Source organism: Carassius gibelio, chromosome B7, assembly GCF_023724105.1.
Source record: "Carassius gibelio isolate Cgi1373 ecotype wild population from Czech Republic chromosome B7, carGib1.2-hapl.c, whole genome shotgun sequence".
In the NCBI taxonomy this organism is placed as follows: domain Eukaryota; kingdom Metazoa; phylum Chordata; class Actinopteri; order Cypriniformes; family Cyprinidae; genus Carassius; species Carassius gibelio.
Window position 1 is genome coordinate 17,524,923 of NC_068402.1, and position 16,812 is coordinate 17,541,734.

Sequence of the window (16,812 nt, forward strand, 5' to 3'; positions counted from 1 at the left end):
AACTGGTTTTGTCTTGAAACGGTTGCATCTGGCAGTCACAGCTTTTTGACTGATAAGCTCTTACTTCATACACTGACTCATTTCTGATAAAAACATCTGTGTTTTTTCAAGTGTGACCTGGGTCTCTTTCTCTACCCCCTCCACCCCCGATCCCCCTCTCCCTCTCTTCTGTGTCTTTTATTCATTGCCAGAAAAATATCAATAACATAATGCCACAAAGCTGTTACCAAAAACCAAACCATTAAAATGTCTGTTTTATGATACAGATCTTATTTTCCCCAAGTATGCTACACATCTTTTGTATATTTGAAACTTATTTTTTATTAGTTATTAAATTAATTTATACATTGACTGATTTATATCAAGAAAACATAACTGTTTATCTTAAATTCACCACAGTATGACTTAATCTACGCTAATTAAGTATTTTGCTAAACCACAAAAAGCTAAATAAAAAGATACCTTCTTTCTATTGTTTCTCTTTCTTCAATTACTAATTGAACACTAGATTCTGGTTGGCCATTCATCCCCACAGAGTACAACAGTCAGGTTATGAAAGTAAAAATCTATTAATTTTCTTCATAGTGGAGTTTTTAACAATAACTTGTCAATCTTTAAAGACAGACCTATATGAGCTTTAAGATTGTTAATCGATTGCATGCTTTTGATGAAGCCATTAGACAGGATTATTTTAGAAATAATATTTTACAGTAAGAAATCTGTTGAAAAGAGCTCTCCACCAATCATAGAATGGCAAATTCAATGCAACTTCTGCCAACTTGCATCTCATTTATCGACTTTTGAATTATTGGTAAAAAAAAAAAAAAAAAAAAAAACCTAAGACGATTTTAGTTGATCAAGCTTTAAACGTATCACTGTGAATATCAATATTTTTTTTTTTTTGGTATTTATGATTAACAATTATTTCCATTTTAAGGTTAACAATGTATTTAGGACCCTCCGGCAACATGTTTTGTTCTGTTAATGGAAAATAAAAGCTTTTAGCATTTAATGACAACCATTTTATTTGCAGTAATGAGAGAAGAGAAGAAGCAAATACCCTTATGAGAAAAGAATGAGAGTGGAGCATTAACGTGATCTGCCATGACATTTCCCCAAATCAATCTGGACTAAAAAGGTTTAGTTCAATTGGGTGTGCATACTTAAGTTAATTATGTTTCCAAGGATAAAGTGGAATACTGGAACAGGGATCCAACAGATGTCATTGGACCTCTACATTCTGAAAGCTCAATAATCCCAAATATCCCTTAATTAATCAACAACGGAGCATAGTGTTGAACTGCCTCCCGCTTTTCTCCTCCTCACAGGATTTTTTCACCCTGTTTGCTTATTTGTTGCCTTGCTCAGTGCCCAAAGAAATTTACAGCCCTCATTTTTGGTGATTGTTTTCATGGCACAGAAGTTGCTGCCTCGTTGCAGTTAGCATTTAATCATCTTGCTCGCCCCTGTGGAATTTGCTAATGACAGTCCACAGAAAGAGCTCTCTGGGCATGCTCAGAAAAGAGAGTGGAGAGCTGTGGGCTGCAAGCGTGTTTGTCCTATGAAAAGCTGTTTCTGTCACCAGCCAAAGCTGTTGTTTAACAAGTGGAAACCTCATCACAATTTAGCCTTGGTGGTTATGGCTTGGCAGCATGGAGATGGCAGAACCCTTTCTCTGTCTCTCACAGTTTTTTCCTATTTTTTTGGCATCGCTTTTTCTTGCCTGCGGCTTTTCATGAATAAACATGACAACAAACAAACAAACAAATACATAAAAGTGTGGTTTTACAACCTCAAAATAACCAGAAAAAGCAGCGACGTGACAGTAAAACCTTGTTAGATCCCTCATGATATTTGACTCATGACCCCCTGTGAATAATAAATACAGGAAAGAACAGGATCAAAGTTTGGATTAGTGAATATGAGGGTCAGAGCAATATGCTGGACAGGTTGCGTCTGTGACGTGGTGGTCTAGCAGGTGCAGCTCTCTAGTTGCGGAGAGCTTTGATCTCTCTTATTTAGGTGTGACAACTCTTTGGTGGCTTGTAGCACCAGTTGGATGGAGGCCTCCTGTAGTTAAGGCCATATGACCGTATCCATAGTGTGAGAAAGGGCAGAGGTTTCCATCAAAGAACAATGACGAAGCTAATATAAGCAGTCTGGAACCACAATCTGGAAATTTGTTATAAACAAATGTAGCATGTGCTTTGAAGAGTCAGTTCATCCAGAAATGAAAATGCTGTCATTATTTACCCAAACAATTTTTTGCTCCATGGATTTTCAAAGGAATTATGCTCTTTTCCAAAAAAACAAAATGGAAGATGATCCCTTTCAACCACCAAAATGAGAAAAAAAGCGTAATGAAAAAGTATAAATAAATCATCTGAAGCCACATGATGACATTGCAGGCTGAAATTATTGTTGTGATAATCAACCACAAGATGTATCATATAATTAGATGTGTTAGAATACAGATATGCCAACATTCAGCACAACAGCACAGTTGTAAGTGTGATACTGCTTTAAATAACAATCCAGTAAAAAAGAGTTGTATATTGAGTAAGTGACAATTTTGGATGTGACTACACAAGTGCATGCTTGGCTCCTGAATAAATGAGTAAATGGATTGAATAAATGATTAAATGACTGACTCAAAATGTTGTTTGTTTTGTGTCTGAATGAATCAGTGTTTTTGAACAAATCAATTGAATGAATGATTCATTGACTTGAAAATTCTGTTTGGAAGAATCTGAATATGCATACTTATTTATATAGTAGTAGGAAAAAACAATAATGAGAAAACAGGTGTGTTTCTGAATTCACAATATTCAAAAAACAATATGCAAAAGGTACCTGGATGCCCTAATAATGTCTGGATTTCATTAATAGTACACATTCATACTATATAGAACAAAAGCTGTGTTTCCACCGAAATTACCCGGAACAATTGTACCAGGAACCTTTTTTCACAGGTACTCTTTTCCCCCCAGACCTGTTGCTTTCTGCATTTCTACCGTGGTCTAAAGTACCGTGAAGATTAGGCAAATAGTCTGTAGGTCTGTGAGCGTTTCTCAATACAAAGTACGCAAATTCGGACTTGCATCCTAGGTAGTTTGGACTTTGTGAGTTCGACTCAGTAGTGTGACCTCCTGTGGACGGGTCGACACAAGTCTGTTAATTCTGTAATGTTTACATACAGGTAAAAAAAAAAATTATAGACTGAATGCACTGTATTTGGATAAAAGCATCTGCTAAATGCATAAATGTAAATGTAAATTCTGCAAACAGCAGCATCCTTGATAACATCAGTCAGCTGGCCTTGGCTACTACTATTTACTCAATGTATAATTACAATAAGACGAAATATGATATCAAACACCACCATATCAAACACTCAACCAATCAGCATGTTAAGCACCCAAGTCCCGTCCCTGAAAGTTCCGGACCTTTGAAAAGTACTACCTCACGTACTTTCTGAGGGGCAATTTTTTACCCAGAACTTTATTTAGTTCCTGGTTCCTGCGGTAGAAACACACCGAGTACCAGCCCAAAGTTCCTAGTTCCTGGGTAAAGTTCCAGCAGTGGAAACGCAGCTAAAGTAGTTATTCATTCAATATTTTATTTACACTGTTTATAATTATTCCGGACCCAACCCTTGTTTTGTTCCTGTATGAATCAGTATTTTGAATTAATCAGTTCAATTAACAATTTTTTTTATGAACAACAAATTATGTTTTCTCACAAGTTAAATAACAGTATTGATAACAGAGACTTTACTTGTCTGAAATGAACTTGATGAACTTGATGAATTCAAACTCAAAATGGTCTTGAAACAGTGGAGATTTTGTGCGCTGACATACACTGCGGTCACCGAGAGGTCAGTTGTCCAGCCATGGCCATTTGAGATGTGTTTTATAGAGCTTGTTTAATGATCACACTGCACTCTTAATACCCAGAGAATCGCTATTCTGCAAAACCACATTTTAAAAAACACTAGGCCAACAGTAACCATGCCCAGTCTGCAAAGACCTTCAAATAAACCATGCTAAAAATTATCTTATCCTTTAATCCAAAATAACATTTATGAGAAATGTGGCTGCAGGGCACAGAAAGGTCAAACTATATTTAACATGTTCCTCTATTGTAAAACATAACTGGATTTCTTTAATTAAAGTTTAATACGACTTTACAGTAATGGGATCACAGCAATGCCTACATATCTGAGTGCATAAAAGGAAACAAAATATAATTTTATGTGCTGTCTGTTGGCCACACCTATCTTTAATAAAAACGAATAAACCTTGTCTGCAGAATAGGAAATTAGCCTATTACCCCTTCAGTTAATGAGCTGCATATTTTCTAAGAATCTGCAGGGTAAAAAGTTATTGCCGTTTTGTCATAATTTGGCGGCCCCACTTTTTTCTGTCTTTTATTATTTCTTATGGGCTAATTAAGCTATTAGCCTCTCTAGAAACTCTTGCGCTTTCATGAAACAATTGTAATGTTCTTCTTTAGACTTGCGCCAAGCCCTCAGAGCTGCATATTAGGACCGTTCTGCTTTGTGAGGTGTCTGAGAGGTGACAAAGTCCAAGGACCTTTTATGAACTCTTCATTTGTCTAAGTGGACAACATCTGCAAGTACTAAACCTTCACAGTGTCACATGCAGCGTTATTTATGGAAAAGCAGTTTTGAAAACTCGTTGCTTGTCAGAGTTGAATGTTTTGACCTCAAGGCTGAGTTCACGGAAGAACTAAACCTCTTTCTTACTGCGTCTTTTTTCTCTCTCAGTGTATTTGCGTCTTCTGTATGAACGACTTTGCTAAAGGTCACAGCGTGTTTACTTTTCATTAGCCTTCTTGCTCTGTTAGCGCGAGTATCATAATGAAAACACATTGCTTCGGCAGATCTGTTAAAACATTTCTGGTGTCAGCAAATGCTGAAGCTCGATGGCACATAAATGTAATTTATCAGCGTGTTTGTGTTAGCACTTTAACTGCTCTTTTTAATGCCTCATCGAAGCAGAGATGCTTTGTCAGTTCAAAACGACAATGTCAGTCTTAATAACACCCAGATCCCTGATCGCAGCCTCATACTAATAAACTGACTGCAGACTATGTGCGAGCTGAGATCTTTATTCAGTGGCTTGTGACTGTAAGTAATGACTTAAAGCTCTGTCACAGTGAAACGTGCCCTGGTGGAGTTGATCACGGTCTTTGCAACTGCTGTTATTTCTCAAGAGAGTGTTTACACGCCTCTCTGACTATGCCATTTCCTGGCTGTAGACTTCGAATGCTAGAGCTCAGTTTGGATGAGGCAGCTTTCGGTCCCATATGGGATTTATTAGGGGAGGTAAAGCGAGCAGGCGTCCCTGATACGAAGAGATAAACCATGTATTTCCCTGATGATTAATGCAATTCACTGTGATGTCATCTAAAATGGCCAATACAAATCATTGTTTGACGTGCCCACCCAAGAGTTAAAACAGCATGTCACACGTGAACGTGTAGGTTTGAGAAGAGAATCCGACCATGTGTGGATGGGTTAGAGCTTACACATGTTGGAGACAAAGAGCACACAAAACCACTACCCAACTTGGCCTTCATCTGTCCCTGCATTCTGTCTTCGTCCAACTCCTCCGTGTTTGCCTCGTTGTTTTCAGTCTGTATTGGCCAAACATTTAACAATGTGTTTCTATGAAAGTTTGGATCCTGCTCTCTCCCACATAACAACTGAAGCAAAGGGCGAGAGAGACGGATTCATTTTGCTCAGCAACTGTAAAAATCTCTTGGCTGCATTTTCTGCATGTCGCACTCACCCCAAAATCACATCGGTCCTTTGATAGCTTGGCATTTTCTCTAGTTCTATCATTTGGTTTTTGTCAGGCACTATTAGTTCGCCTTCTGACCGGCCCCAAGAGAATACTGTCATCCAACAGTCTGTAGAGTTCAAATGTATCCTGTTAAGCATTCTGTGTATTTGAATACGGTCGTATTTATTAGAGGCTGGGGGTGCTGAAATCTGCCTCATTTTCATTGTTCAGAATGACACAAACATCCAGTGTGTCTGTAGTAATCACATGCTAAAACGCAGAAGAATAAATGGGCAAATAGCTGGATTGCAAAAAGAAATATATATAGTGATGTTTTTTACTGGCCAGACTGAATCTGAACTTGTTATGAGTAGTAAATGTTCTCTGGTGTAACAGTTGGCCAGGGATCTAGATGATTGATTGATTGATTGATTGATTGATTGATTGATTGATTTGACACACATTCTTGGCCAATAAAATAGTTTGAAGATTATTTGATTTTATTTTAATTTCATTTCATTCTTTACAAAGTTAGAAAAGTCCATCCACGTTTTTTGCTTTGCAATAAACAATACTAGTGGTACAGCAAATACGTGGTGGTTATTTCTTCAAAGTCATGACGATTTGGTGAAATTGGGTCATTAAATTTTGCAAGTCTTTAGTTTACTAGTTTATTGTGTTGCAATTATGAATAACTTTGAGAGAAACTATAAACAAGAACAATCTGAATTTTAAATAATATTTTACCTGACCTGTGAATGTGGGTTTGCTGTTGGTGTATATATATAGTACAAACACACACACACACACACATATATCTGGCATCCTCTCAATATACATTCATAGATAACTTTTACTTTAAACTTAGATTTGTGGTGTGGGCTCTCATTTTAAAGTTCCAGGGGCCTAAACCCGCAGGATGAGGTCCATAGCACAGAGGAAACAAACTGTGAGAGATCCAGCATTAAACATACTTTCACATGTTTTCTCTCACCACAAAGCCTGCAGCCTCCAGCCAAATCCTCCATCTTAACTGACCTCAAGGGTATGAATCTCTCTCTCTTTATTTCTTATAATCTGGGCTTAGCTAAATGAATGGCTATGGTCAGCAGAGTCCAAAGATCCACCCTTGGATAATACATTGTATCACTGTGGTTATTGGCTGTCCTATGTGTTACGTGTTGTAAACACTGTCAGACTGAGTCTGTAAGTACATTGCTAATTGTTTTTGCACCAGGGTTGTGTTTTATTCAGCATTTGAATCTAAACTGTCCATGTACTGCAGTGCTCTTGACCCAGTAGTTTTTCTTTTAACAGCTCAATACTATCCAGCATGTGCTACAACAGCTGTCGATAAAGTGATCGTTATCTCGAGACTGCAAGAAAGCATCAGGACTGGCCTTTTACAAGAGCATCTTCAAGTGTAGTTGTAATACATCTCATTGCGAGTAAAGCAAAGCCACAGACACCAAGTGATGGATAAACCATAAAAGAAGAGGGCAGAGCAGACTGATGGGAAACAGCTCACATCAATAGACTTGTGAGAAAGAAAGGATAAAGAATGGACAAAATGAAAAGTATAAGAAAGAGATTACCACAATCGAGAGACAAATTGGTTTTACAAAAAGTTTCTGCTGAAGGATCAGTTCACCCAAAAATGATAAATTACTCTTTTGTCCTACTTATGTCCTCACCTTCATTTCATCTTTGGATGAACAGACAGACACATTTTAAATAATGCACTGATCGCTATTTTATGGTTACAAAGGTCTTTCAAAAGCACCATATAAGTAGTCTGTATGACTTGAGTGCAATATATTACACATTTCTACCAGAAAGACTCGGGAGATAGAGGAATGTACGAAGCATACATTTATTGACAGCTCAGCGAGCACAATTATAAATTTCTTTGGCGGAAGGCCCCGTCCATGGTTCGTAATCCAAGGGTAGCGAATCTGCATTTCCTGCCTGAAGACGAAGGCAGGGGCGCAGCAGACCCCCCCTGGAAGGTAAGGACAGGACCATCCTGGTGGTGGTGGGGAGGGTGGAGGTTGTTGTCGCGTTGGCATCTGCGAACTCAAACATGTGTAAGTACGATCTTTTATACAGGAGTATAAAGACGTGATTGGATAATGATGAAGGTAATTAGTGACGAAGTGATTGAGTCTTCCTGGCAGAACTTAGGCTAAAGCTTCCATTTCTACCAGAAAGACTCGGGAGATAGAGGAATGTACGAAGCATACATTTATTGACAGCTCAGCGAGCACAATTATAAATTTCTTTGGCGGAAGGCCCCGTCCATGGTTCGTAATCCAAGGGTAGCGAATCTGCATTTCCTGCCTGAAGACGAAGGCAGGGGCGCAGCAGACCCCCAAAATTAGGTGGATTATGAGACCTCCAGACGGGGCCAGCCTTCCCCCCCCAAAAAAGTAGATGAAGTATACCCACCAGTTGTGAATCCTAAGGTTCCTGGAAGAAATAGAAAGGGAGTTAGCATGACCAGTATAAATGACGTTAGATTAAACTTCTTAAGTTTTACAGAAATAGGTCAGACACAGACAGCAACGATAGGCAGGACACAGACAGCCACGATAGGCAGGCATGGACAGGCCTCGTTAGACCAACAGAAATAGCCACGATAGGCAGACAAAGACAGGCCTCAATATACCAACAGAAACAGCCATGATAGGCAGACACAGACATGATAGGCAGACACAGACAGGCCTCGATAGACCAACAGAAATAGCCACGATAGGCAGACACAGACAGGCCTCGATAGACCAACAGAAATAGCCACGATAGGCAGACACAGACAGGCCTCGATAGGCAGACACAGACAGGCCTCGATAGACCAACAGAAATAGCCACGATAGGCAGACACAGACAGGCCTCGATAGACCAACAGAAATAGCCACGATAGGCAGACACGGACAGGCCTCGATAGACCAACAGAAATAGCCACGATAGGCAGACACGGACAGGCCTCGATAGACCAACAGAAATGCCACGATAGGCAGACACAGACAGGCCTCGATAGACCAACAGAAATGCCACGATAGGCAGACACGGACAGGCCTCGATAGACCAACAGAAATAGCCACGATAGGCAGACACAGACAGGCCTCGATAGACCAACAGAAATAGCCACAATAGGCAGACACGGACAGGCCTCGATAGGCCGAACATAAATAGCCACGATAGGCCAGACGCAGACAGCCACGATAGGCAAACGCGGACAGGCCCCAATTGGCCGAACATAAATAGCCCGATAGGCCAGACGCAGACAGCCACGATAGGCAGACACAGACAGGCCCCAATAGACCGTACATAAATAGCCACGATAGGCCAGACGCAGACAGCCACGATAGGCAGACACAGACAGGCCCCGATAGACCAACATAAATAGCCACGATAGGCCTCACGCAGACAGCCACGATAGGCAGACACAGACAGGCCTCAATAGACCAACAGAAATAGCCACGATAGGCCAGACGCAGACAGCCACGATAGGCAGACGCAGACAGGCCTCGATAGACCATACAGAATAGCCATGATAGGCAGAACACAGACAGCCTCGATAGACCGTACAGAAAAATAGCCATGATAGCCAGACACAGACAGGCCTCGATAGACCATACATAAATAGCCACGATAGGCCAGACACAGACAGCCACAATAGGCAGACGCAGACAGGCCTTGATAGACCGTACAGAAATAGCCATGATGGCCAGACACAGATAGGCCTTGATAGACCATACAGAAAAATAGCCATGATAGCCAGACACGGACAGGCCTCGATAGACCAACGGAAATAGCCACAATAGGCCAGACGCAGACAGCCACGATAGGCAGACACGGACAGGCCTCGATAGACCGTACAGAAATAGCCATGATAGCCAACACAGACAGGCCTCGATAGACCGTACATAAATAGCCACAATAGGCCAGACGCAGACAGCCACGATAGGCAGACGCAAGACAGGCCTCGATAGACCATGATTAGCCACGATAGGCAGACGCAGACAGACCTCGATAGGCCGTACATAAATAGCCACGATAGGCCAGACGCAGACAGCCACAATGGCAGACGCAGACAGGCCTCAATAGGCCGTACAGAAATAGCCACAATAGGCAGACACAGGACAGGCCTCAATAGACCATACAGAAAAAAAGCCATGATGGCCGGACACGGACAGGCCTTGATAGGCCGTACAGAAATAGCCACGATAGGCCAGACACAGACAGCCACGATAGGCAGACACGGACAGGCCTCGATAGGCCGTACAGAAATAGCCATTATAGCCAGACACAGATAGGCCTCGATAGACCGTACAGAAATAGCCAGGATAGGCCAGACACAGATAGCCACAATAGGCAGACATGGGACAGGCCTTGATAGACCGTACAGAAAAATAGCCATGATAGCCGGACACGGACAGGTCTCGATAGACCGTACAGAAATAGCCACGATAGGCCAGACACAGATAGCCACAATAGGCAGACATGGGACAGGCCTTGATAGACCGTACAGAAAAATAGCCATGATAGCCGGACACGGACAGGTCTCGATAGACCGTACAGAAATAGCCACGATAGGCCAGACACAGATAGCCACAATAGGCAGACATGGGACAGGCCTTGATAGACCATACAGAAAAATAGCCATGATAGCCGGACACGGACAGGTCTCGATAGACCGTACAGAAATAGTCACGATAGGCAGACACAGACAGGCCTTGAAAGACCATACAGATAGAGTAACACCACCACCAGTAATTGCATAAATTTACCTGATTAGTTACAGGAGAGCTTGCTGAGCTTCAATAATGGTTTTGAATCAGGTCTGATGTATGATTCAAATGCTTCGGAAGACCATCTGCACATGATCTTAACAGCTGATGTAGAGATCCCTCATTCAGCTGCTGAAGTAGCTGCCCCAATTCTGAATGAATGGCCAGTAGATAGACTGCAGCTTTGAGAACAGTGGTTAAGTGAGTTCTAAACAGCCTTGGAAAGGGGGCTCCGTTAGGAAAAATAGAGCTGGTGCGTTTTAGAAATTCTAGGTCGGATTTAAGAAATTTCACCATGCAGAGAAGGGACAGGATTATTGATTTTAGAATTGTTAAGGTGACACCAGAACCTTGCACATCGGTTTTTGAGTGCTTGAGGAGAGTGTGAAGAATTTTTGGTCCGAATCATAGATCTGAAGGAAATGCCGCGAGCAGGATCAAATTGATTGGTTTGAAGTGAATTCCCCTGGAAGCATAACCTGTAGAAAGCAGATAAACACTGCCTCCAGAAGAATATTGAGGTACTTTGAAGGAAGGCCGTAGCAGATGGAAGTAATTCATTTTGCAATATGGGCAGGGTAATAGGCAGACATTTGTCTTTAATTTGTTGGAAGATTTAGCTAACCCCTCAAGTAGTAATAGAACTGAATAACCAAAAGGCTTGAAAATTTGATTATAAAATTTAGCGTGGATTAGATGCTGGCAAGGAGTCTGCGAATAGAGAAATTAAGATTGCGATTTTTTTTTTTTTTTTTTTTATTATTATTTATTTATTTTTTATTTTTTTGGACAAGAAAGGAGCAACGGTCGAAATTAGAATAGGAACGCAAAAATTGGAAGGAAAAACATTAGAAGCGGACCATGCAAACGTGTAGGCTTGATTGTAGAGGGAGCGACGCCTTAGAAATGTGATTTCCAGCTGACGTAGCACTTCGTTTAGTATTATGTCTGCTAACGGAGGGCAGACTGAAGAATCCGGGTTGGCTGAGGGCACAGCTGTCTGAAAGTTTAAAAGTGTAAAGTGAAAGCCGCAACAGCCGAATAAGAGTGATGAACCAACACCAGTAGATGCGCGAATATAAACAAGCCTTGATTGTAGCTTAACCCCTTAACGGTCACGCCCCAATTTTTTTTTTTTTTTTTTTTTTTTTTTTTTTCTTTCTCCTCTTATAATATTAAGTTGAGGTATCAGAGGTTAAGTTTAAAATACGCATAAATCGAATTGACTTACTAGCACACATTGCTAATCTTGGTGTAAACAATTAAACATTGTTTGTCTTAGCAATCTTATCAAATTCTGAATATTTCCACCCTGTAACGAATAATTTTCTGATGACGTCAGTTTGACAGCATGAGCAGAACCTACTTAACGCGCCCCTCCGGCCGTTAGTTAGTTATGGGTGATGGGCGGTCACACTGCACTTTTCTCTCCATTGACTTCCATTCATACGCATGCGAAAGCGTCGGACCGGAAACGCAAGCTTATGCGAAAAATTTTGCATTTCGCTGCGTTCCAAAGTTCAAGTTTGGTGAACTCTGACCAGGGAATTTGCATAACGTGAGGATGTGGACCAGTAGAAGAGCGATACATTGCTGCATGGCCTCTGTACAAAAATTCAAAAAGGAAGCGCTATATAGCCTACTTTAGCTGTTGCACAGCGTCCTAGTTTATAATACATTAAAAGATTTATAAAAGAAAAGCTGCATGGTTTGTAGTGTCGACGGGAACAGGTGATACATTGGAATGACAACGTTTTATATATATATATATATATATATTTTTTTTTTTTTTTTTCTCTTTCTCTCTCTTTCTTCTCCCCCTCCTCCCCTTAGGGTGTATATATTTATAGAGAGATACAGAGTAACGTTACAATATAATAAAACGCTTTCGACGCCGTTGCAAAAGACACAGTGCTAGCAAACATAATAATCCATCTTGTGATAATTGAGGGGAGACTGTTTTATCTTGCTCCCGCCCATATTCGCAGTGGCGTTCGAAATAATTTTGCATGTTTAAAGTCTAGTGTGACCGCGCCTTGAGACGGAGACCAGGAGCGCAAACAAACCATGCCTGCTAATTAATATTCGGTTTAAACTGAAGATATGTCACTACTCTGAAATAAGGTCATCAGCAACTCGTGTCACGTGGAGTTATATGCCTGTTGACGGAGCATTGAGCCGAATCTTACCTACGACTCAAAAGAAGGGTCCATATAGAGCTCGGGCGTAGACGTCATGGAATGGTGCATTGTGGGTAACGGCGGCCATTTTAGAGGTATCGCAAAGCAGGTTTGTAATAAGATAATAGCCAGTCTCCAGAAAAAGTTATAGAACGTGACAAAAAAAGTTGCCTATACCTATACGGACAAACTTAATAATGAAGTCAAACAACGCTACTTAAAAAAAAAAAGAGGTTGTAGGCGGAATCGATCCCTATGAACACATGAAAGTTTACCAAGCCTCAGTTTCCCTGATAATTTATCCTACCGAGTCTGTGGAGTGAGCGCTTACACCTCCGATCAATTTAAAAATGTCACTTTCACTTTTTAAAAAGTCACTGGAGGCTCACCTGCAGATCATAAATGGATCTGCAAATTAAACGTGGAGAAAACAATATTTTTCACTAAGGAAATGTTAACATTAACCAAGCATCAGTGGTGACACACACACACACACACACACACACTTATCAGATTCTGCGAGCTATGAAGCTTGTCTATGCGGGTTTGTTACACTTCAGGAGTAATTACTCACCTATCATAGCCTACTTGCAAAAATCCACTGTTTTCCTCCGGTAGTTCTGTAATCCGGTATAATATTGACGAACATTCACCTCAGACACAACCCACCATTCACCAAAACAAGACGCTTAACTTCCTATTTTGAAGTTCGTTCCAGTTTTTTTTTTTTTTTAACAAGTTGTTCAAATTTGTTAAATACAGTCAGCACAAAAATATCAAAAAGCAAATTAAGTTCAGGATTGGGTCAAAAGAAAATGTTTAAACAAAAAATACAGACACTAAACTGACTCCCTTACTGGCCAAAAACTAGAGAAAACGTAATGTGTTTGTGTCTGAGTTTGTGTGTGTGTATGTGAGAGAGAGAGAGAGACCATACACAACATGTCTCACCATAACTATGTATTATAATATTATCGAAGGTGATGGTTTCCCTCCGTACAGTGGCGACCCAAGCCATCTGACGCCTCTTGGTGATTTCAGACACCTTGTGTTTTTTTTCCAAGTAGGAAAATGTTGAAAACTAATATGATTCACGAGGCGTTTGCCCTGTCGATCATGAAACCGATTACAGCAGTTCACAATACAGCAATACTGAACCATTTTCCAAAAAATAATCAAAATTAATGACCAAATGACCAACGTTACCTAATGCCTACTATACAGTACATCTACTTCTGTACCGCGATTCCCACAATGCATTGCGACGTGACGCAACGATCCCGACCTCTATACGCATCAGCTTGGTAGATCCGGTGTTCATAATTCACTAGCCCAAGAGTAAGCCATGTAAAGATGAGGTGAGAGCAGCGGTTCCCTGCATCTGCAACCATAGAATCCCATTAGAGTATGAACTTTCAGGAATAACGCAAATGAAAGACTGAATAAACAAATATTAAAGCATAGGATTAAAACAGCGAATCTCAAGTGTGCTAGACAGAGCTTTTTTTTTTTTTTTTTTTTTTTTTTTAAGAAATGCGAAAAATCTTTATCAGTATAAAGATTGTAGCGTTTATGATGAGCCTTAAAGTGCCTCATTACGAAGAAATTCAGAAAATTGCATGCACTATGATCAACATCTTAATTATGCTGTGCAAGTCAATAAACAAGCACGAAACGCACAGTGTTTTATTTGAACGTGCAAGTATAAATCCTTGCAGAGAATAAATTAATGCCCAGGCGCCGCAAGTGCATAGAACAAAATGATACTTATAATGCTGTAGACTTGTGAAGTGATGGAGGCGAGATGCCGAAGAGAACTGGCAGCCTTAATTCTGACTGCTGGTCCGGAGAAACTTCATTGCTGCAGGTTCACGTGAGCGTACAGATGAATATTTGTTGATTGAGACGAAAGTCTTTTCAGGTGTTGAGACCCAAGCAGCACTGACGCGAAATCTCGGAAAGCACCAGCGTTGCCAAGACCGTTTTTTTTTTTTTTTTTTTGTGGGTTGCCTTTTCTGTCCTGGGTTTGAGGTGACCCCAATAGTGTTATATATAGCCCCTAGAATGTGAATTCTACCGATAAATCCCTTTTGAACGCGATTGGGCTATTTTTTTTTTTTTTTTTTTTTTTTTTTTTTTTTTTTTTAAAATAGTAGTAACTGGCGGTTTTGAGAACCTGGCAACCCTGGCCTGGAAGCACACGGAACTCCGCCAATGTTCACATCCTCTGCCGAGAAAAGCTTGTAAATCATCCAACACAAACGACTGCAGATGATCGCCGCCACACGGAGCTAAGCCAACGATCCCGTGTGCATCTTAGAGGAACGTCAAACTCTAGATAGTTTGCGGGGCACGAACTTAATTACAGCAAGGAGATGAATAAACACAACAGCTTGAGCAAGTACAATCGCGTCGGAATCTGTGGTTGTTGTCGCGTTGGCATCTGCGAACTCAAACATGTGTAAGTACGATCTTTTATACAGGAGTATAAAGACGTGATTGGATAATGATGAAGGTAATTAGTGACGAAGTGATTGAGTCTTCCTGGCAGAACTTAGGCTAAAGCTTCCATTTTCTGAAGCTAAATGAAAATACTGCTGTGAGCTGTGAAAAACTATGACCAAATTATTGAGTTGTGAACTCCCTGGTCAAAACATTCTATCTTGCTTCATGAATTGAAACAACTGATTCATTGAAAAGATCAGACTCAAAAGAAAAAAAAAATAATGAATCGGACATTGATTCTTTCCTTATGAACACAACAAGAAAAGCCATGGCAAATTTCAAGATTTTCAGTAAGTAATAATTAGAAGTTCAATCTGTTTCTCACAAAACATTTTCAAATGGCTTCATGAGTCTTGTGGACCACTTGTAATGGTGCTTTCCTTCAATCTTCATTATCATGAAATTATTAATCAAGATATTATTTTTCAGAAATTCACCTGTTGTGTGCCCATGAAGAACACAGGTTAAATAGCATTTCTTTAACAGTCTCCATGGCCTATACAACACACCAGATTCCAACCTCACACCCCTAAAGCCTGGATCTGTAATGGATTTCATAATTATCAGTAAGTCTGTTGATGTATGCTGACCACTGATCTACATCTAAAAATAGCAGCACAGTCACTGAATTGAACCGCATCAGAAATGTAAAAAAAAAAAAAAAAAGTTACAATAGAATCATATCTTCATTACACAACAATGTAATATCGTGATTTGAAACAGTTGATCTGTCAGTTTATCTGAAATGCATGCTCAGTTAATGCCTCAGTGTAATTTTGCTTTAATCAGTCCAAGTTCAGTAAAGCTTACTGGATTAAACCATTCCCAGAACTACACATTAAAAGACTAATAGAGTCCCTCATTTGCCATCTACTGTATATTGGCTTGATTATTTATTCGGCGTGTTCTCACCAGCCCTCGGGACGAGCTCAGTAAATCTGACATCCACGTATCGCTGCAGTACAGGTTTATTCACTAATAACAGATGGATTGTGCTTGACCTTCAGTCGACATTATTCTGGAGAGGGTTGTGTGTTCTCTGGCGTGTTTGCCTGATGTTCGACAATAAACCAGTCAGCTGAGACCGTAAACGACCCTGCTTGATGATGTGTGTGTGTGTGTGTGTGTGTGTGTGTGTGTGCAATGTTCTGGCTACTCACCAGACTAATTAACCAAACAGACATCGCTCAGTGCTGCAACCCAAGACAATTCTAATTTGAGACGCCCTAATTGAAGTGACAACTTAATTACAGCCTGATAATATCAAGCTTTCCTTGTAGACCCGTCTATCTCTCCTTCTCGTCTTCCCTCTCTCCCTCACCTCTCATCTTCCACTCTCTTTATTCTCTCCAAAGCTCTAATTAATGGAAGACACCCAACAGGTTCGATGTAAAAGCAGGAAACTCCGCCCCGTGACCTTTTTCTCACATCACCCCGTGTATAATTAAACCCTGATAAGTGAAAAGTCACTTTGTCTCATTTTCGTTGACAATGTACATAAGAGCCTCTTCATTTGGGCAAAATAGT

General features: G+C 40.4%; 1 long non-coding RNA gene across 1 annotated transcript; it reads left to right on the forward strand.

The window, feature by feature from the left end:
* Nucleotides 1–15,395: 15,395 nt before the first annotated feature.
* On the forward strand, nt 15,396–16,376 carry LOC127961628 (uncharacterized). Its single transcript, XR_008154480.1, has 2 exons — nt 15,396–15,575; nt 15,715–16,376. It is a non-coding gene; the product is annotated as an uncharacterized LOC127961628 (long non-coding RNA).
* The last annotated feature ends 436 nt before the right edge of the window (nt 16,377–16,812 follow it).